We start from the raw sequence: 23,856 nt of genomic DNA on the forward strand, positions 1-23,856 counted from the left end.
CAGCATGTGGATCTGATTCCTTCTCACCAGCTCCTTGCTCATTGTTGACTCCAAGGAGTTTCAGTCGCCAACATGCTTAGAGTTAACTGATCTTCTCTTCAGTCATATAAGAGAAACTCAAGTTTTCTCCCAACAGCAAGTACAAATTACTGAAATCCCAATGCTCCAAATGATCCTTGATTCGTGTCTCTTTCTCCTGCCCCTGTATGTATTTAAACCAAGCCCCCAGCCTTGAGACTACCAACATGGTTTGGGCTTTTCATCTGTCCTGGCCTCCATCAAAGCCTCTCATTGGAATTTCCAGCTTCGTGGTAATTTTTCCTATCAGTCCATCCTCCAGGCCATGACTCCAGATATCTGTCATGTGAGTATCCCACTGTCCCTGTTATGGTTTCCAGTTACGGCTAGAATGAGATGCAAATATTATTGTCTAAATGACTCAGTCTCTAGACCGGCCTTTCTAGCTCTTTGCAGTCATGCCAGTGTCATTTTTGATAGCTAACTCCTGGTCCTGCTTTGCCCCACATGGAATCGTGAAGCACAAATAACTCAGCACATGCTGCTAGCTGCATGCAGCTCTTCTCTCAGTAACAGCTTTTAACACCATCCACCCTGTCCAGAAAATCCCCTGCCCATCCTTTGCCAAGCACTCCCTGACTGTCATTCATACCCCCAAACCAAGCTCCACAGGACTGGAGAGGTGCCCTCTTCTCTCCTTATCCATCAACTATAGTACTTAGATGTTCATCTCTCTGTTCTAGCAGACACCTGCAGGTCAGGGACTGAGTTCTGCCTACCTTTCTATCTCTTGTATCCAGCTCATGACTCTAAAAGCACATTATATAAGTCAATTAACAATCTAAACTAACTGGACCATCCTAACTGCTACCCCTGCAGTCAATGATCAACTTCAGTTCTTCTCACAGTTGTAAAAACTATTATAGACTTTGGAGTCAGCTGAACGTGAACTTGTACTCGGCTATAGTGCTTTTCAGCTGTGTGACCTTCTTTAACTCCACATCCTGAACGCCGATTTCCTTATCTGTGAAGTGGGTATACAAGGAGACATCATACTGTCTGATCCTTATAAGAATTATACAAAACAAAGAAATAAATAAACCAATTCAATGAAAGTGCAAAGGACTGATCACATTTTCCTCCATGAAGCTTGCCACTCTCCAACAAATATGGCCTGGTTCATATTATCCAGTGCTCTTGTTATTAACTCACACAGCTGAAGCATTGAACACAATACTCAGCACTTAGAAAGCCTTCAGTGAATGTTCCTTTCCACTTCCAATGAGCATATGCTCCTGCAGTCATGGCTGATTCTTGGATGTAATTCCAGGACGTATAAAGCAAGACACTGACTATAAGATACAGGCCCACGGCTTGTCTACCAGAAGGAAACGGGAATTCGCTTCTTTCTGTAACAGGAGACAGATCTGCTTTGCCATAACTGCTGACTATTTTATATAGAATTCATATTGTCTATTAATACAATTCTGTGCACAGAGAAGGTCCTGCCAGAAGCAGCTTGCCATTACCTTAGTTCTCCAATAAACCCAAAGAACTGGAAATTATTTTATTCTCCTTTTTCTGACTGGAGGTTTTGCACAATTAATGCATGTCATTACTTTCCTAACTATAAATGTAACTCAAACGATCTTGGATTCTTATGCACTACTTGTTATTGTTTGACTGGCCAAAAAGCTGAGCTGGGAAAAGATGAATAGAAACAGACAAAAAAGAAGCCTCAGAAAGCAGGCACATTGGAAAAAGCATCCTAGTTAGAAAGCTGTGTTATTATGGGGATGATAATATCAGAGATGCCTGAATTTATAAGGCCTTTTGTGAATTACAAGTTACTGTTAATATCACATTTTATTTGTCATTCACAACAGTCACATAATGAGAAAAGAAAAATTGGTAGCATTGTTCAGAGGGGTAAGCCAGTGTTCATTCAAGTAACTTGACCCAGAAGAGGATGAGTTTTCTGACCATCACTTGCTTAATTGTGTGGACTTCACTATTGGCAAATGGCCAATGATTCCTGAGTATATTTATCTTTAGTCTAAACCCAACTCCAGTGAGAAAAACAGAATGTTGTCAGTATTTCTCAGATATCCACTCAAAAAGCAAAAAGCAAAAGAAAATAACCCAAATAAGTGTCATTTTAAAATCTAGATTGCACTCTGTATGCATAGTAGCTCTCATTTGCCAAGCCCCTTCTAGCATGTCCCATGCTCTCCACCAAGTATTTGGTGTAAATTACCTATAACTTTCACAGTCTGTGAAGTGGCTAAGGAATGACGCTCAAGTAATTCACAACTCTGGTCTTCATTTTTCCCATCTTTAAAAGAAACTATATCTTTGCTTAGCATTATGAAATGTGGAGAGAAAGAAAGAGAGAGAGAGAAGAGAATGTTTGGCTACAGACCTTCTAGGGCTTGGAAACTACTGAGCATTTTGTCTTCATAGTTAGGACTATGCAGTGTGTTTCTTATTTTAACTCTCCACCTCTTGGAGTACTGAGTAGTGTCTCCTGCATCATGGACATTGATTGAAGAAGGAACATAGCATATTGGTCAAGCAAGAGCTTTGGAAGCAGACAGAGTCCTAATCTTGCTCAGACTGTTGAAAATTGCCCCTTTGTTTTCTCATTGACAAAACAGGCATCATAAAAGTACTAATATCATAAGTGGGTTTTTTTGTAAATTGAAAGGGGTTATGAGGACAAGAGAGATGGCTCACTGGGCTAAGTGCTTGCTGAACAAGTATTGAGGAGATGAGATCAGATGCCCAACACCCACATAAAAGCCAGGTGTAATAACACATATCTGTGACCACGGCCCTGAGGGCAGAAGCAGACAGGAGGATCCCAGGAACATATTCAGACATTTTAGTTGAAACAGTGAGCTCCGGATTCAGTGAAACTGTCCTAAAAAAAAAAAAAAAAAAACAAAAAAAAAAACAACAAAAAAAAAACCAAGGTGGAACTGGTTTGGTGGTGCATTACTTTAATCCCAGAATGCAGGAGGCAGAGGAAGGTGGATCTCTGTGAGTTCAAGGCCAGATTGAGTCCAGGACAGTTAAGACTACACAGAGAAACCCTGTCTTGAAAAACCAAAAACCACACCAAACAAACAAACAAAAAAAACAGCAGTAAGAGATGGAGGAATACACCTGATTGAAACCGCTGAGCAACACAGATGATTACTACACACACACACACGCACACACACATACACACACACACACACACACACACACACAAACCAAATAACCACATAAAGGTGCATGAAAGGTCACATGTCTAAAGTCCTCTCAGAGTCCCAGGAAAGATTTGATGAATGATGGCTTTAATAACTCAGACACACTGCAGACAGGGAGGGCATTATCATTATCTTCATCCTACTGAGGTCTGGAAAGTATGAATAATGGTGTTTCAAGGTTGGCCAGAGCATCCAAATTAAATGAGTCTCAAGGCCAAACTTACCCCTAAAAAAGCTCAATTCCCCACCCTAGTGGTTCAGCTCCTGACCAATGATGTACTCAAGGAAGCCACTGATCCTTCATCTCTGCTGACCACAACACAACCTATTTGTATACATAATTACTTGCTTCTCTCTTAATGTTAATTTGGCCCTTACATCCTTTTGTCTGACTCAATTCCCATGGGTTATAACATCACTCCATGAAAGTCAGTGCCCATACTTTTGAACTTTTGAATCTTCATCTGTGCTCAGTCAGATGAAAATTCCTGATTTTAAAGCCTTAGGTTTTATTTTGGGGAAAAAAAAAAACACCTCAAATCTTGCTGTGCATATCCAAATAACCATATTGAGTGTTCTAAGTCAGTGGTTCTCAACCTTCCTAATGTTGCTACTCCTTATTTAGTTACTCAATTTGTGATCCCCAACCATAAAATTATTGTTGTTGCTATTTCATAGCTGTAATTTTGCTACTGTTACGAATTTTAGTGTAAATAGCTGACATGCAGATGGTCTTAGGTGAGCCTGTGAAAGGGTCATTCTACTCCAAGGGGGTTGCAACCCACAGGTTGAGAACCACTGCAGTAAGCAAAGTGAGATGTGTAGTACTGGCAGAGGAACTTTGAGATTGTCTCTTGTCCTCTGTGAAGCTCAGGGTTATCACCTGTGAAATGCCCTGGCTTTCCATTGTTAGAGAGTAGCTGTTGGGAGCTGATAGTCAAAATTGATACTGGCCCTTTTCCTCAGGCTTCACATCTGCCACTTTATTTTCTTCAAACACGCTTTAAGCATGGAAAGAAAACAGACACACCGTCAGCTGCGATGTGCTGGCCCGTGCAGAGTGAGAGAACCAGCACTGACAACCAGTGCTGTTGACTTGCGCTGTTTCAACTTCAAAGTTAAACACAGCTGAGAGAGGGGCCATTGGTTTCTACAACTCCTTTCAAGGGCATAAGCACAAACTCACTCATGCTTTCTCCACTTTGAGTATTTGTGCTTCCACCAGGCTTCAAAATCCAGATGGTTCAGCCCCTGCTCTTTCTGTCTCCAATCCCCCCTCAGTCTTTCTAATTTGCAGGATTACAATGGAAATGGCAGCAATATGGACTCTAAAGATGCTATGGATATGGCAATGATGAGTTCTGTAACAGTTTTCAAAAGAAATGGGTAGATGGCAGAGCCATAAGCAATGAAGAAGCAGTTTCTGTAGGGGTGGGGACTCATTTACATCCTCAGATTGTCACACTGCAGAAGCTGATTGGCTTTGCAGGAAGAAGCAAGAACCTGATTAGGAGACTGATTTGCATACAGCCCAGGGGAGAGCTCTGAAATGAGATTCAGGGGAAAAAGGAAGAAAAAAGGTTCAACAGGGGACCTTGCCCCTGTTTTAGCCCTCCTTGAAAACGCTGGAGCCAGTCCACTGCACCAAGACCAGGGACTCCCAAAATGGGCTTTCATGGTGAACCTGACTACTTTCACTGCCAAAATGCAAAGAAAGCACTTTTCAGCTACAGCATGACATGGAAAGGGAAAGGAAATAATAATTGGAGTCGGACAGAGCTGAGCTGCAATTAAGGCTCTGCCATCTTGGTCACCAATCACCCAAACCCTCAGTTTTTTTTTATGTGTAACTGGTATGGGAGTAAAGAATGATACTATTTGTCTTGATTGTCTATTAAAAAGGAATCAATGTAATTAATATAAAGGCTAAAATTGAAGCAAAATGATTAGCATTATTATTGTTGTTTTAGAAAGTATAGGGAATTGCTTAAGATATAAACATATTTGTACAAATATATAGATGCCTTACTATAGATCCATAATATGAAAGTAGAGTTATTATATGTTACACACCTACACAAACACATGCACACACACACACATATACACATAACATAAACTTGAAGGGGGGTTATTTGGTAAGAGAATGAAAGGAGTAGGAGAGAGTGGGACAAGAGAGGGTAACGGGAATAAATCTGGTCAAAATGCATGATAATATACTTGAACAAAATGTTATCAACAAATATTTGTGCAACCAATGTATACTAATAAACTTCTGAGGAAAGGTCTAAAGTAGCCATAATTCTTGTTTTCAGAGTCTAAAATGCACACATTAATTCTCCCAGCATTTAGAGATCAATCCTGGAATATTCTCTCTCTGTTTCTGCCTCTCCTGTTGTCCAGGCTAGGCTATGATGCTAGGGTAGAGAGTGGAGAATAGGGTAGCTGACAGAAGCTCAGTTGAGAAAATACAACTGCAGCCCCAGAAGGCATCCTGTCACTCACTTGAAGCCAGGAGCAGATTGCTGGGGTGGAGTACCTCACTGTTCTGTCTCTTTTCTTGGGGACAAATGTCCTTCCTGTTACACTATCAGCATGCAAGTGATGAATCACAGACCCTGACGGGGCTGTGAGCATGGCGAGCATCTCCAGGGAACCAGCAGTAGGGTCTTAGAGCATGTGTGGGATGGGAAAATGCAAATGTTGGTATCCAGGTGAGCTAGGAAACCAAGTAGGCAACAAATGGCCCTCAATGTCTGTGCTTCCGTGGACTCTGTGGGTCTGTGGAGCCTCTGATAGTGTTAAGTTTGGAGAGTTACAAGACCTGAATTTGAATACTTCCTTGGCTATTTGTAAGAAATGCCATTGGGTATCTTCAAGTTGGCACTACTTAAATGTAGTCATACTGCCACTTACTTCACACCATTCAGCTAAGTGGATTCACAAATATGAAGGCCCATTATTTAAGACTTGATGTAGATACCAGGCTCAGCACATTCTTCCCATGTGCTCATGTTATGTCCTGTGGATCAGGATCATTAAATTCAACCTAGGGACTCAACTCACTTTCAAATTATTTTAAAAATATATTTCATTTTCTCTAAATGACACTTACTTGAAACTTAAAGAGAGCACACAGATAGATCTTTACTACTTTTGACTGAGTCTATATTCTGCCTCATCTATCTCCTCACTTACCCAGATCCTCCTGTAGTGGTCTAAGCTCTTCAGGAACTTACTATCCCATGGACTTAGAACAAAACTTTAACTAAAAGCCCAATGGCTGTTTTCTTTCCCTCTTTTTTATTCTTATACTTGTGTTCTTTCTCCTTTCCCTTTTTTTTTTTTTTTCTTCTTCCTCTCCCTGCTCTTTCTTCTATGGTTTAGATAAAGACTACCTCCCAAATGCTAATTGTTAAAGGCTTGGATCTCAGGGTGACATTACTTTGAAATGTTAAAACCTTTAAGGGGTAGAGCCTAGTGGTAATTCTGAAAGTCACCAAGTCTGCTCTTGATAGAAATCATGATACCCCAGTCCCTTCCTCTGTTAACTTTTACTCCCTAACTATAAATTGTTTGTTCCACCACATCCTCTTACCTGATGCACTGTATCGTGATAGGCCCAAAGAAAGGATCAGACAATAATGGATTGAAATGTCCAAAGCTGAGCCTACACAGCTTTTCCTCTTCATAAATTGACTATCCGATTCTGTTTTAGTATGCATCTCTGTTTTTGTGATAAAACATTGTGTTACTGTGATAAAACATTTTAGCACCAAAAAACAACTTGGTGGTGAAAGGGTTTATTTTAACTTATAGGTTACAGACTATCATTGAGAGGAGGCAAGGGAGGACCATGGAGACAAGAACTGAAACCGAGATCTCAGAGAAATAAATAGTTTAGTGGCTCTTTTAGCTCGGTTTCTTATACAACCCATGACCACAAGCCTAGTGATAGCACTGCTCACAGTGGGCCTCGCCCTTCCCCATCAATCATTAGTCAGGAAAATGTCTCCACAGACAGGCCCACAGGCCAATATGATGGAGACAATTCCTCAGTTGACATTCCTCTTCTCAGGTGATTCTACTTCGTGTCAAGTTGACAAAAACTAGCCAGCACAGACATGATGGAAAATGACTTTGATGAAGTTTCTGCCTTTCCCTCTCCTTCTCTCTTCTTTCTTCTTTCCTATCCCCCCAATTCCTCATCAGTTCCTCACTTTCTCCCTGCTCAGAGACTTTTAGTTCTTTGGAATCATCCTCAATACAGATGAGTTGATGACCCTGTCAGGAAATCTAAATGGTTTTCATTTGTCTGTTCAGAAGTTTCTAGAAATACTTCTGACTGAGAGACTCTTTGAATAATTTACTCATATGGGGTCATTTAAATAATCTTATTCACTCATTTTCATAATTGATGGCAGTGGCAGACTATGCAGTGAGCAGCTTTTGTCTCACATTTGTGCTTTCTGTCAGCATAATTGTGCCCCCATTACCCTCAGAAAGTTTCTGAGTTGAGTAGAAGTGAACGATCCCAGAATGTTGAGTGTAACAATGTAGAGGGTCCAAGTCCGCCTTTACCACTCTATGACCTTGGGGAAATTGTTCTATTCATGTAGCTTCCACTTTTCCTCCTATAGTATCAGCAAAGAACTACTTATGTTTGGAACTGGCAATTATTGAATATCTTCTATGCGCTGAGCAACATTCTAAGCATTTAATACATTAATTGTTGTAAAAACTCTATGATAAGAGCATTGTCATCATGTCCCTTTTAGACATGTAAAAATGAAAAGAACATTGTAAGATCAAGACGAGATATTGTAGTACTAATGTAGCATTGTGCATGGTATATTCCAGAGCTCAACTAATGGTGACAGTTGCCACCAAAATTAAAGTAGGTTCTCTTTTAGGGTCCATGACCTGTGAAGGCCCTTGACCCTGATAAAGAGTCCAGGTACAGGTTTCATCTTATGGAGCAGGCTTTAAATACAGCAAAGAGTTGTTGGCTACTTCCATGTTATCCATGCCACTACTGAACCAGCGTATTGCCTTTGTCAATTTGGTCATTATTGTAGTTTAGTTGTGCAAAGCTTGGTAAGACTGATGGATGCTTTTCTCCTACAGTAGTGTGCACAGTATATTCCAGCAGTATGAAAGCTAGCCTGTAGTGATGAAGATTCCAGGTGAGTATAAACTTGATTTATTTCATGTTCTCTTACTCAAGTATATGATGTCTTCACCATTAGGGAAGACTGCCAAGATCAATGGCAATAACCTGTGATGTTTATGTATTTGTGGAACCTCAGTGAGCAGCATCTCTATTCTCAGTATTGGACTTTTTATTTGTTAGACTGTGATATCTAGTGAGGCCCCTATCTACTGTTGCCCCATTATAAGGTAATTCCATTTGAGCTTTTTTTATGTCCGTCCATACACATTTTAAAAAGTTTCTACAGTAGTAGCTTTCTATATAACTTTTTTCAGAGGGCTTTATTTAGTGTTAGAAGATATCTTCTGCTTTATTCTGCTAAATAGATATAGCATTAAACTGACTCCACATGGCTTGTCTTTATGCCTTCATAGATTTTCACTGGAGAAAAATTTTTTAGTTTTTTTTTTCAGTCGATTGTGATTAATACAGATCCACAGCTGGTCACGGCACAGAGAGTAAGAGAGTGCAGAAGACTCATGCCTAAATAAGACATCTAAACCCTGCCCTTTTTTCCTAATGCTCAAAGATCACAGCAGAAAAGGGACAGAAGGTTGTAAGATCAGGAGGAAGTAGGTAACTACACGGAAATAGTTGTTTTCAGAACACAGAAGAGAAGCTGCACGTGTGAACTCACCATGTTTGTGATAGCGTGTCTATAACACTTTGCACTCTCATGCAGATAACAATGCCAGCATGAGAAAGTGGTCACAAAGTGCCAATCCAAGCCAAGAAGCTATTGGCAATTGAGAGATACTGAAAGAGGAAAAATTTGTTTTCCTTAAGGTATGCCCATGGCCGCTTGATTATGTTCTAATGGAAGGCCACATATCTAAGAGTTAAGGCATGATCAATATGAAATTCTAAAAGAGCTAATGAAAATAAAACAAAATATTCACACATCAGCTATCATCAAAACACATCATCACCATCATCATTTTTGCCATCATTCTCCATCACCAGCATCACATAACTAGCACATTGTCAGCCATCCTTATCATTAATGACCCTATCAACTCATGTTCCCACACAGATACCTTTTCTGTGAACTGCGCTTTGTTGTTGCTGTTTTAACTTTTGGAATCTAGAAAACTCTTAGCAGAATGTTGTCTTGTAGGAGACCACTGGTTCAACATCAGTTTGAGGTAGGTTAAAACTATAAATACAGAAAAGTTAAAAATGAATAAAGAAAGTAAATAGAACAAAAACCTCTTATAAAATCAGAACGTATATGCCACCGGAGATGACATTCCTTATTCTATCTGGACAAGTTAATCTACCGAGAGCCACTGTACTTTTCTTTCCTGTGACCTGACATATTGTACTATGTGGCATTTAAAATAGCTCCTGAGCGTGACTCTGGGGAAGGCAGATGATCATTTTAAGTCTTTTGTAATGACTTAACTTTCCCTCTCTGGTTCACATCATTTAAGAAACTTAATGATCATTATATAAGGAAACAAATTAAATTCCATAAGACTTTGTTAAGGTTGGTGATATTACCAAATGCATTTTACAAAAAGGGCACTTGACGTTAAATGTGGATCTGGGAAAAGAAAGCAAAGGAGGAGAACAAAAGAGAAAAGGGAGAAAATAAAGAGAGATGATCAGTATCATACGAATGCAACAAATTTTCTCTAGAACTGCCTAATCTGTGAATAACTAACTCAGACTTATACCTAAAATAAAATTGTAAAAACCAACTACCCACTTCCTCCCTGCTATGCATTTTTCAGAGCATCACTTCTTCACAACTCCATTTTCTTTAAATAGCTCTTTAGGAAACTTCTCAAAGATTCATGCCAACTACCAATTCTGTGTAAGAAGCATGCCGTTTATGTCTCAGTGCTGGCTGTTGGGTGAAATGTCCTCACTTTGCAGCTTACAAGCTCTGACCTGAGCAAGCAAAAGCATTTCTCCTGGCCACTTTCTCTAGGCTGAAAAGAAAGAACATGGAGTCTCAGTGCTGATGTGAGGGTTAGATCAATGCCCAACACTCTCCGGGGCACCAAAAGGGCTAAATAAAGGTTAGCTCTTCCTTTTATTTGTATGTGTTCCTCTTACCTCAAGATCTTCAACAGTGCTTTCAAGAGTTACTAAATTAAGTCCTATATTTTTTAAATTCAGATTCTATTGAGTACTCCAATTCTTTAAAAAGGTTTATATTTTTCTACTGTACAATAAACTCCCTGAATGTCACCATCTGTAACAACACTCATTTATTATCTGACAGCTCTGTAGGTCTGAAATACAGGGAGTTCTGCTTGGTCCTCAGAGTCCCACAAAACTGGGCTCTGGATCATCTAAGAGAATGCTCTTCTGAACTCTCAGAAAATATTGGCTAAACTCAGGTCTTAGAGGTCGTGAGACTCCTGTCCTGCTTCTTTTCTGACTGTTGCAAAGGAATGATCCCAGTGCCTGGGCCATTCCTGCATTCTGCTCCACACAGTGCCCTCGTGATAGTTATGTTGTCAACGTAACAGGGGCTAAAGTCACTTAGGACAGGGGTCTTTTGGCACACCTGTAAAGATTACTAGAGGGTTACTAGGGTAATAGAGGAGAAAGACCCTTCCAAAAGAGGGTGGCACCATTCCCTGGCTGAGGATCTTAAACTGCAGAGAAAGATGAAAACCCTGTTAAGTACCAGTATTCATCTCTCTCTCTCTCCTTTATGAATATGACTGAGCACCAGCATATCTCTCTTTCTTTCTCTCTCTCTCTCTCTCTCTCTCTCTCTCTCTCTCTCTCTCTCTCTCACCCTTTGTGCCTGTAGGTACACTGTGATCAGCTTTTCCTGCCCCCAAGGTTTCCCTGCCTTGCTGGACTATACCCTGGAGCTGGGAGCCAAAATAAACTCTCCCTTAAGTTTATTAAGGTGTTTTGTCAGAACAGCAAGAATGACTAACCCTTCTGTCCTTAAATCTGGAAAACAGAAAATCTTTTCTCATGATAGTAGCTTGGAAACCCCTCTTCTTTAAAATGAATCATATAATTGTCTTCAGAGCTTCCTTTTGGGAAACTCAATATCAAATATCAACTAACAATTTCAAATAATAAAACTTTTGCCACGTAATATAATACAACAACAAGAGTGACTGTTCATCAAAATCATGAACTTTAGTACTACGTAGCTAACTGAGATCTACACTGTATCTTTCATAGCATGCTTCTTCACAACTCCATCTTCTTTAAGTAGCTCTTTAGAAAATTGCTCAAAGATTCATGCAAACTACGATTTTTGTTTAACGTGTGAAGGTTATTGAACCATTCTTAGAATTCTTTGTCAAAATTTCTGTTTAACAGAGGCCAGTCACACTATAATAGAACTTGAGTGTTTTTGCATCTAGACATTTGTTTGAGGTGTTTCAGCTGTTTTTAGCTCAGTGCAAGGCTCTCCTAGCAGCTTCTGAAGTCTACATCTTGTTTGTTCCCTGAGACCCTATCCAGGTGAGGAGTGTTCAGTAGAGATACTCTTAATTTCTCTGCCTCAGGCACATCTTCTCTGAGACCTCAGAGACTAATCTGAACAGCTGCAGCACACCTCATGTTTTGCTGAAGTTTTGAGCACACCCTAGTGTCCTGTTAGATTCTGAGTCTCTTAAAGACCAGATGCTTTATCTACTCTTCAACCCTCAGCAAAGATGTGCACACAGCTGGTGTTCAAGAAAAAAATTTGTGATAAAATGAATGTGAATAGATAAGAACTTAAATAACCCCAATTCAGCTACTTCTGGTTATGTGGAGAGATTTAACTGAGATACTTATTTGATAATTTAGTATTTACTATGCATTGATGACAACCTAGGTTCTCAGTTACAGTCATAGCTAGCACTTCATTTGTTCTTATTAGTAACTGTCTACTTTCTCAGTGTGTATTCAACATGCAATAAAAGTTTGGGTTGTGGCCTAACAGGACTGCTCCTCCCTTCGGGGGTGGGGAGACCAAAGAGCCAGTCATTGAGCTCCTGTTAGAAATAGTCCTTGTTCTCCTCACTTTGGGAAACCAATTGGTTACTGAGCTACCACAGGCTACATCTGAGCGGAGGTTCTAGGTTATATCCATACATGGTCCTTGGTTGAATGTCAGTCTCAGAAAAGACCCTGTGCCCAGATATATTTGGTCCTTGGGGAGCTCCTATCCTTTCCCCATCAGACTAACTCCCCTTCTTTCATATGATTCCCTGTACTCTGCCAAAGGTTTGGTCATGAGTCTTTGCTTTGAAAACACTGCTAGTTAGAGTCTTTCAGATGCGCTCAGTAGACTCCTGTCATACGTTCAATGCACATCCCATCTGTCTTTCTAAATGAGGATTGATCATCTTACCCCATGTCCGCTCTATTGATTATCTTTTTTAGGTGTATAGATTTCATTATGTTTATCATATCTTATAGGTCTATATAAGTGAGTATATCCCATGTTTGTCTTTCTCCTTCTGGGATATTTCACTCAGAATGATCTTTTCTAGATCCCACCATTTGCCTGCAAATTTCATGATTTCCTCCTTTTTGATTGCTGAGTAGTATTCCTTGCAGCCAGTCCTGAAGATACCTGATAAAACAGGATCAGATGAATGGGGAGGAGGTCCCCCCCCTATCAGTGGACTTGGAAAAGGGCACGGTGGAGATGAGGGAGGGAGGGAGGGACTGGGAGGGAATGAGGGATCGGGACACGGCTGGGATACAGAGTTAATAAAATGTAACTGATAAAAAAAATAATAATAAAATTTTAAAAAAAACTAAAAAAAATTGTAGAAATTAAAAAAAAAAAAGTTTGGGTTGTTGGTGCCTGCTTGTAATTCCAGTGGACAAACATAAATGGATCTCTGAGGCTGGTGGGATAGCCAGGCTAGGTCACTTTGGAGCTCCAAGGCTAGTGAGAGATTCTGTTCCATAAAACAAGGTGGGTGGCACCTGAGAAACAGCAGCCAAGGCTGACCTCTGGCCTCAACATGCAGTCACACCTACATGCAGGTGCACCCACTCCTATACATGTACCCTTCACACCCAGAAAGACTCAACAGTATTCTAATTTCCTTCTTTCTTTTTCCATATTTGGCCCAAGCATTTCAGATAAGCAGGATATTCTAGAGCAATAAAAGAGACAAAAACCGGGAAGCAGGGTCTCCTTGAACAAGGGCTCTTGACAAGAGCTCTGATCTAAACAATCTTAAAATTATGGGGACTTGTGAGCGCATGCCCACAGCACTGGCTCTTGATCTTTGACAGCCTTTAGAACCTCTGAGAGAACAAATGAAAGCAGCAGATGCAGATTCGAACATAGCTGGCAGCAGGCCTAAGGTCTTGACCTCTTTCCTTAGCTGCTTCTAGAACAGATAGCCCAAGGAACAACACCTACAAAAAAAAAAAAAAAAAAAAAAAAAAAGCACTATGACAACCTCTTCATTGGGAATGTTCCTGGCTAATGGCTCACATTCAGTCTCCTCTCCATTCTGTGGGTGTGTGTTGAGCACCTGTAATTAAATGCTGAAGATGGAATAGTCGAGAAAAACTTAAACAAACACTGAGTTTAGTACTGTCTGTGATCAGAATGCGTGGTTTGACCCACAGGCTGCTATTGTTGACATAAGCACAGTCCATGTGACTGTTCTACCCATTGTCATTTATTGCTGTCCCCACAACTGAAACTTTCCTTCATGCCTTATTTTTAAACTATTCATAGGAATATTTGTGTGTATAATCCAAGAACAGAATTTATATGAATAATAATTGATTGATTTTTTACAGAATATTGACTGAAAACACACTCCCATCTATCTATCTATCTACCTATCTACCTACCTACCTATCTATCTATCTATCTGCCTACCTACCTACCCACCTACCTATCATGAGTTCTATGACACCATGAACCACTCTAGAATGAACAGATGGGAAATGATTGGTCAGAAAGGAAGTGTTTATACAGTGACTGAATGGAGCCACAGCATTCTTAAACTAAAAGGGAGTGGGAAGCAGAGCTGTAGTGGGTACAGGGCTATGGCTGTCATGTGAAAAAAAACTTCCACTACACTATAACACTGCATGGTAATTATGATTGACAATAATTAACTGTGTATTTCAAAATAGCTAATGGAGAGGATTTTGAATGGTCTAAACACATGGAAATGATGGATGGATTTTTTAATTACCTGATCAGATCATTACACATGGTATATATGTATTGAAATATCACTCAGCATAATATATATGCATACAATAATTATGCAGCTAGGAATGTAATTTGGTTGGTAAAGGGCTTGATAAGCATGTGCAAAGTCCTGAAAGAAAAAAATAACACTATCATGTTAGGCTAGGTATGGTGGGTAGTGCTTGCACCATGACTATGAGGTCATCCTAGGCTATATGAGACCTTATTTCTAAATAAAGAAATTTTGCATTGAGAATATTACTCAGTACTATATCACCTGCCTGCCAAGTGAGAGGTCTTGCATTCAATTCTCAATACCACAAAAGACATTAAAATAATTACACTCTAAACATCACCGTGCCTCACTAGATGCAATTATACATCAACATGCTGCAACCAGAGCCATAGACTCAAAGCAAGCTTAGCCTTTTTCTTTCTACAGAAAGAACATCACCATCTGGGGCTGGAGTGATGGCTCACTGGAAAAAAGCACCTGTTTCTCAGCCTCATGACCTGAGTTCGATCCCCAGATCTGACATGGTAGAAGAAGAGAACCAATTTCTACAAACTGTTCTCTGACATGCTTACCCCCACAGACATGCAATAAATAAGTAAATGTGATATTTTAAAATGCCTTGTTTGTACTAGAAACTCTTCAAGTGGCCCCTATTTTATTCTGTGTAAGACATACAAGAAAGGGTACAACCCCTTCCTTAATGACCTAAATTGGAAGATACAAGGTTGCAAGACATAATAAATATTTATACCTCACTTTCCAATTAGCTGGTTCTAATAGAATCATCTGCGTTCAGTAAGAAAAATGAGCATAATAGTGGAAGGTCAAGGTTCCTGCCTTCTCCTCTAAATGTCCCTCTACTTGTTATTGAGCATGATGTAGAGTTGGAGAGCACAGCCTCTGGGGTCACCCAGACCTACATTTGCTTCTGTTTTTGTCATACCTTATCTGGAAAATCTTGATCAGGTCACTAGCCTCTCTGATCTTGATTTTACATGTCTGAAGAAAGACTAAAAATACCTATTTTGGATGAATTTTTAAACACCTACATGAGATTATGAATGTAAAATTCTCAGACTAGTTCTTGGTACAGAATAGCTCTTAACAAATGTTAAGTGAAGTCAGCATGACTAACAGATTTAGAGGGGCCCATCTGTGCCCTTGTACAACTCCTTCTGATGGAGCTAGAGAAATAGATGAAATGAACAGCTCTTTCCCTGAGTGAGCTTCTAGTCTAAGTAGAGGTGACTATGCACACAAGTAATCAAAAAGCACACTATGGACACTCTTAAGAGTTGGCATGTGGGTCTGCAGAAACAGTGAAAGCCCTAGCCCACCTTGAACTACCCAGATGGAGGGTTGCTGCAAAAGGGAGATAACTTTGACAAAGAAAGAATGTTCAATGAGACAGGATCATTGGAGGGTCTAGGTGAGCAGCTGAAGATGAGGGCTTTCAGAGTACTGGGAGAAGAACAAAGCTTTGCAGGCTCCACAAACAAGGCTGTTGGGGATGGGTAACAGGATAGTGTAGGCTTTGCATAAAATTTCTGTCCACAGGTTATGTTTGAGGGGTGTTCTATAGGCAACTCTATGTCCATAGACTAGCAGACAGTGTTAGGCAAGAAGAAATGATATGGGAGTGTCTTTCTGTAGGGCAATTAAAGCCAAGGTTACAAATAAGAGTCATAAGAATGGGGAGAAAATTCAAATCTATTAGGTAAAAGAACTTTCCTTCAGGAAGAACTAGTGAGGCTCTCTCATGTCATAATGAGGACTTCCCCTGTCATAATTATGGTCTACCCCATCAAAATGAGGTTTTGGCCACCATAATGAGGTTCTCCCCGTCAAAAGGAGGGTCTCTCCTGTAAAATGAGGCTCTCCCTGCTTCATAATGAGGTCCCCCTGTCTTTTCAGAAATCTCATCTTTGACTCTTCTGGAAGGACTAGAATCTTTTTACTTTTACTTTAACGTGTGTTGGGTTTTGTCCTATCCATATGTGACAGTACACTTCAAAATGCTTTCAACATCTCTTTAAATCACTTCCAGAGCCTTTCAGAGGCCCTCTATGGCAGGTTCCTAGATTGTTTCCTGTGTTCTTCTTCTTCTGATGTCCATCCTCTTTGCCTTTCAGGATGGGGATTGAGTGTTTTAGTTAGGGTCCTCTCTCTTGATTAGTTTCTTTAGATGTCTGAAAGGCTCTGCCCTGAAGACTATCAAAGCAGATGCTGAGACTTATGGCCAACTGTTGGGCAGTGTGCATGGAATCTTATGTAAGAAGTAGTAAGATCTGGAGAGGACAGGAACTCCACAAGGAGAGCAACAGAACCAGAAAATTTGAACCCAGGGGTCTTCCCAGAGACTCATACTCCAACCAAGTACCCAGTATGGAGATAACCTAGAACCCCTGCACAGATGTAGCCCATGGCAGTTTAGTGCCCAAGTGGGTTACATATTAATGGGAACAGGGACTGCCTCTGACATAATCTGATTGGCCTGCTCTTTGATCACCTCCCCCTGAGGGGGGAGCAGCCTTACCAGGCCACAGAAGATGACAATGCAGCCACTTCTGATAAGAACTGATAGACTAAGATCAGAAAAAAGGAGAGGAGGACCTCCCCTATCAGTGGACTTGGGGAGGGGCATGCGTGAAGAAGGGGGAAGGTAGGTGGGACTGGCAGGAGAGGAGGGAGGAGCTTATGGGGGGATACAAAGTGAATAAAGTGTAATTAATAAAATAAAATAAAATCAAAAAAAATCACTTCCAGTATACATTCCTTTTCCGTTTAGCCTGAACTATGTAATTTGTCTGGGTTTAGCCTTTCTGGAACATTCCCAAGTATGAAAACCACATTTCCTACCACACATTGACTCAGTTTTATTTATTAATTTTAAAACATATAACACATGAAGCTAGTGTGCACGTGTGTACAAATGTATATGTGTCTACATACATCTATCTTTTCACTTAACACTGTTAAAACATTAACTAGCTAATAGAATTATTCTGAAGACTTTGGAGGTTGATAACAAAAATGGTTGATAACAAAATGGTTCAGTGTGATTAAATGCAACTTATCACTAAACACAATTCTAGAGTTCCCATCCTCAGAAAGATGTGACCTAGATGACCAGACCACGGTCACTTTCTCTCTTCTCTATGATGGATACTATAGCCAATAGAATGTAGATAGCATGGTGCCAAGGTTGGCTCAGTTAGAAACTGCATGGGGATATGGAGAGTTTCTTTGGCTACAGCTCTCACGTTTAATGGAGTATTGGCCCTGGAATGGGCACATGGGTTGTCCTGAACTGATTCCTTATTGCATGTAAGGAATTATTTTCAAACATCTATAAAAGCCCTGGACCCACCAAGTTCCAAGATGAGCAGGAAAAAACAAAAACAAAAACAAAACAAAAAAAAAACATATACACAAGTTCTGATTTACAAGAGAAAGTCAAAGTCAGTTAACTCTGAGTTCTGGGGTGGGGTGGGGAGCGTATGGGTATAGAAGAATCCAGTCACACACAAAGGCCCAGTAAACACCAGTATCATCAGAGAGTCCTTCGTGTTTTCATAACACCCTCAGTTCATGCACTGCCTGCAGTGCTGCCGCTAGATGACCCTGAGATGAGGGGAACATGCCTGAGCCCCAGAACCCCAGCTCTGCCCATGGTAGTCCTCTGCTGACCTGCTGCATCAGGGCATGGTGCTCTGGGAAGCTTGGGAAGAGCATGTCTGTTGTTTACCTGCTCTGCTGGCTCCCTTTTCTTGGAGACGGAAGCGTGGGGAGTTATTTCTGAAATCCTGATCCCCTGTGTGCTAGGAGAATAGACCACTGACAGGAACTATTTGTACATGCTAAGCTCAACTGAGCAGCAACTCCCTGAGCTGCATTTGAGGGATATTGCTGTATCTCAACAGGAATGGGAGGCTATACAAACTATTCAAAAGCATTTTTGTGTCTGGAAATGGAGAATGTCAAAGGCATCTTTCTTTCATTCAATGTTATCACCTGTTTTGCAGTTGACCTGCTTGTAAGCTGGCTCCTTATCATATGAGCCCAATCCAGAGGCAGCACAGAAATTTCATAGGTGAAAGCCAAGCCTAAGCCTGTACTATCAAGCTCAACCAACAAGAATGATTTTGTGGCTCAAAAGTGATTATGCCAATGTCCTTCAAACTCAACAACACACACATTCTCTATCTCTTGTTAGGATGACAAAACAAACCTTCCTGTTTTGGTTTTGCAGGTGCTTGTGGAAGGAAAATCTGGCTAATAGTGAAAGAATGAAAAGAAGCAATACATGAAACATAGAAAACCACAGAATGTTCAAATCTCAAATGTGTTAGGAGCACTGTAAATGTGCTCATTTGACACGGCGTCATAAGACACTGAACATGGTGAATGACAGAGTGTGTCAGAGGAAGAGAGGAGAAAACCCAGACACGGTAAACCAGAAGATGGGTTTTACTCCTCAGTGTAACAGAAATGTATAGGCTCTCATCCCATCCAGGTCTACACACCTCAATCTAACACCATTGGCTATAAAAACTGTCCTGTTACTCAATGATAGATGTCAAGGATCAAAAACAGTGTTTCGCACAGAGTATGTACTCATTCATTTGTTAAGTTAATAAACAGTGTTTCCAGCCATATGTTTTGTAAATCATCAAGAGAAAAAAATAGAGCAAATCAGTGGTCATAAAATGATGACTATTGTTGGTCAGGGTAATGCTAGTACCTGGAGGGTCATTACATATGAGTCTTCGGTAACATCTGTATGTTACTTGTACCGAGTAGCCCAGGTTGTGGATCTTTATTTTAAAATTAAGTACATTTCCTCCTTCCACCTTCCCGATGGTGAGTGCTCTCTGTCACGAACAACTCCATATTTGGCTAAGGCTGAGGATCTGGCCTGCTTCCGTGTATGTGGACCTATCTGCATTGCCCACGAGGCACGCTGGGGTTGGCTACCCAGAGGCTATATAAGCTGTGGGCTGGCTTTCCCCAGGGTCAGAAGATTGTTCAAGATTCCTGAATAGACTGCATTGAGAAGAACAAAAAAAAAAAAAAAGATCAGAAAGAAGAGAGGAGGACCTCCCCTATCAGTGGACTTGGGGAGAGGCATGCATGCAGAAAGGGGGGGAGGGTGGGACCGGGAGGGGAGGAGGGAGGGGCTTATGGGGGGGATACAAAAGGAATAAAGTGTAATTAATAAAAGTTAAATAAAAAATTTCTTAAAAAAATTAAGTACAAAGACACATTATAAGTGAACAGACCTCACTACTAAATGGGTATGAACCTGAGTCTTAGGAATTATTTTAATTTGCATGACCCTGTGATGGGATATAATCAGGGGTAGGGCCCTTGCTTAACATGCAGAAGAAACTGGGTTCAAGACCTAGCACAACACACAGGAATGTTTATATGCCCTGCAAGGCCAACAGTACTAAGTATTTCCGTGAATGTATCAACATTTGAACAGTATCTTCTGCGAAGTATATCAGACAATTTCTGTTTTTATTAACATTGTTGAGCATTTTTATTACTGTTTTGTAAGAGTAATTTACATATTCTAATTATGTATCCTTTATAACATACATGTATTATCTCTTCCAATTTGAATTTTGTCTTTCTCATTTCTAAATTTTTATATAAGTAGGCAAAATGTTATTTTGAAACATTGCAGTTTTTATGCTTACTGGATGTTTAAGAAATCCTTTGTCAGACTGAGCAGGTAATATTTAGGAATATATATTATACATTATATATGAATGCAATATTAATTAATGAAAAAAGACAATGAATTTGAAAGAAAAGTAGGATATATATGTATATACATATATACATACATATATATATATAAAATATATATATTAGAGTTTGGAGGACGTAAGGGAAGGGAGAAATGGTGTAATTATATTAATCTCAAAAACAAAAGGGAAAAAAGAAATCTGAGGTCTTCCAAATCTTCCTTCATCACCTTCTAAAAACTTTCTGATTTTAGCTTTGACACAACTCTACAGTTTGTTTCAAGTAGTTTTTTGTACTTTACTTTCCTTATAGCCCTTGAATGGACACAATGTCATTTGTTAGAAAGTCTTACCACATTCTCTTCATCATCCATCAGTATCACTTCACTGTGCCTTTGCAGATCCATTTTCACCATCTGGTATTAGTTGGAGAGTGTCTTGTGGGCGTGGCATGCCCACTGCATTCCCTACCTCACTGCAGCTGTGGTGCCCGAACAAGATTTGCTCAAGGTCAAGCTGGTCAACAGCCCAACATGAATGAGTGAGGGGCTCCTGAGCCCTACCCCTAGCTGAAGATGTACTGCCAATCAATGGCTGGGGCATGAAGAGTTAGTTTCCTTCTGGGGTAAGCTCCCTGGTAGGTTGACCTATATCTATGTGTATAGGAGCAGCACTAATTAGATTCAATGGGCCATAAAAATTAAAATTAAAAAAATTAAAAATAAAAATAAAAACAGGATATAAAGTTGAGACACGTAGGGGGAACCTAGTAGTAACTGGGGGAGGAGGGATGGGTAAGGGTTTATATGCTCAAAATACATTGTATTCATGTATGAAATTCTTAAATAATGAAAACAGTACTATATTTAAAAAGATACTAGCTATAGTATTTTTATAGGCAACTTTCATCAGATTAAGTAATTAATTGGCCTTCTTATCAAGATGGATAGTAATGTTTGTCAAATGTGCTTTCTGCATCTGTTGAATAACTATATAATTTTCTCCTTTATTCTGTTAATATGGTAAATTACATCAATTTACTTTTTGAATGTGAAGCCAATATTGCATTCCTAAAACAAACCCGTTATCTATGATGCATTATCCTTTTAGGCAACATTATTTCCTCTGATTAGTAAGATGGTGAAAAACTTTGTGTACACTAGTGTCACTTATTTTTTAAACACTTGATTGAATTCACAGTGAGGCCATCTGGACACAAAGACTTTCTTCTTAACACCACAGTAAAAAATGGAAGCAATACAGATAAATTATTTTCCCACCACAAAAGGGGAAGGCTTTCTGTTATGCATGCAAATTCCTAGAAAATTCGGATGACTGCTTTCTTTTTGTGTCAGTTTGGAAAACTCATGTTTTTCTGGAGTGTTTTCCTATTTTATCAACACTGTCAAATTTATCGGCATGAATTTTATGAGATTTTCTTATTATGTAGAATTTGTAATTTCTGTAGTGGTCTTGCCTTTGTGTTTTAATGTTATTTGTGCTTTCCTTTTTGAGTAATCATTGTTTGTTGCTATGAGTTATGAATTTTATTAATATTTTCCTAAAGGTTGGCTTCTACCTTGTTGACTTAATCTTATATCTACTTTTTCCTTCTGCTTCTTTTGGGTTCTTTTCCTAGCTTTCTGTGTGTCATAAGCAATAGAGAGACAAGGGCTGGGTCTTACTCTGCAGTCTGATATGGCTGTGAACTCACAGTCCTTCTGGCTCAGCCTCCCAGTGCTGAGATCACCAAGACATGTCACTATATCTCTTTTTATTCTCCAGGATAAATTATACACTTTACAATTTGACTTTTTTAGAAAAATATTTATTTATTTTTATTTATGTACATTTATCTGTGTCTTTGTGGATGTTTGGCATGTGTGAGTGTGAGGCCAGTAGAAAGACAGTCAGTCCCCTGGAGCTGGAGCTACAAACAGTTATGGGCCACCCAACATGGGTGCTAGAAGCTAGGCTCAGGTCCTCTGGAGAACAGCAAGTGCTCGTAACTGTTGATTCATCTATTCACCCACAAATGCCCTTTAATTATAATGAATTTGGAGCCATGAATTCCCCTCCTAACACATATTCAGCTTTAGCCTTCCAGTTTTGCTATGTTGTATTTTCATTATCATTCTGTTCAAAATGTTGTATAATGTCTATTTTATTTCTCCTTTGACCTAAAATTTATGTTGTGTGTCATAATTTCCAAACAAGCATTTTCTGGATATATCTTTATTGTTGAATTTTATTTGAATACAACTGTGCTTAGAGAGTTCATTCTACACTATTTCAATATTTCCAAATATGAGAGTCATTTTATATTCCAAAATACAACCTATCTTGGTAAATTTTTCACACAATCGTGAAAGAACACATATTTTGTAGCTGGTGAATATAGCAGGCAAATTTTTCCTGAGCTACCTTGTCACCTTTTCCTCTAGGAGTCTATATTTTTCTGAGCCTGCAAAGTCTGTGCTCCTGTTTTTAGAGCATTTTCTCCTAATTCCAGTTAGCTGTGTGATCCTCCCATACCACACCCTGTACCTTTTTCCTCAGTAGGGTCTCTCACTATTGAATTTGATGTGCAAAGCAAAGATAAATTCAAGATGCTAATATCCTTTATAAATGGGGCATATCTTGTCAAATACTAGTCAACAACACTATTTTCTATTTTGGTCTTTTTTAATTTTTATTTTTATTTGTAATTTCTTAAGTCCAATTATTGCTGCCCATATGTGCAGGGGTGTGGGGTTATCCACTGGGACATGGGAAAGCTACTAGTAACCACACTCCAGAAGAAAAGTGACTCTCCCTTCCCCAGCAGGCATCAATGCCATCAGCTTCTCGAGTAGGGATAGGGTCTTGGGAGCCTCTCCCTCATCCAACTGGACTTTTAACTGGCTTGACCTTGTGCAGATCTTATGCACACAACCACGGCTGCTGGGAGATCATGTGTAAGACAGTCATGATTCATGTTCAGAAGATAGCATTTCACAGTACTCTTCTCCATCTTCTAGTTCTTATACTTTTTCTGCCTCTTTTTGCATGTTGTTTCATGGGCCTTGACCTTTTTATTGGGCTCTTGATGTGATAATATGGGGACTGATTTAGTGATTGGGATATGGAGGAAGAAGGTGTACCATTGGGACAAGTACTACTGTGTACCTGGGAGCTTAGTAAAGTCTGTGAAATCTCTCTTCTGCAGCACAACCTATGTCTTACAATATATGGGGTGACATTTTTCTTTACATATTGACTTTTCAGAGCTAATATGCATATCCTTTCATGTGCTTTGTGAGACTTATATGTTCCCTCTCCTCAATATAATTTACAGACAGCCATAGAAGTGGCACTCTGAAGTTTTGAAGACTAGTTTACTTAAAGTAAAAATCTAAGCAAATTAAAATCTAGGACATTCACAATATGGCAATTGTGAACATGGTATA

At 39.7% G+C, this 23,856-nt stretch overlaps 1 protein-coding gene across 2 annotated transcripts in view; it reads right to left on the reverse strand.

The window, feature by feature from the left end:
- Grin2a (glutamate ionotropic receptor NMDA type subunit 2A) overlaps positions 1 to 23,856 on the reverse strand; it is a 420,942-nt gene that overhangs the window by 112,797 nt on the left and 284,289 nt on the right. The window lies entirely within an intron of this gene.

This window comes from Meriones unguiculatus, chromosome 11 (genome assembly GCF_030254825.1).
Source record: "Meriones unguiculatus strain TT.TT164.6M chromosome 11, Bangor_MerUng_6.1, whole genome shotgun sequence".
In the NCBI taxonomy this organism is placed as follows: domain Eukaryota; kingdom Metazoa; phylum Chordata; class Mammalia; order Rodentia; family Muridae; genus Meriones; species Meriones unguiculatus.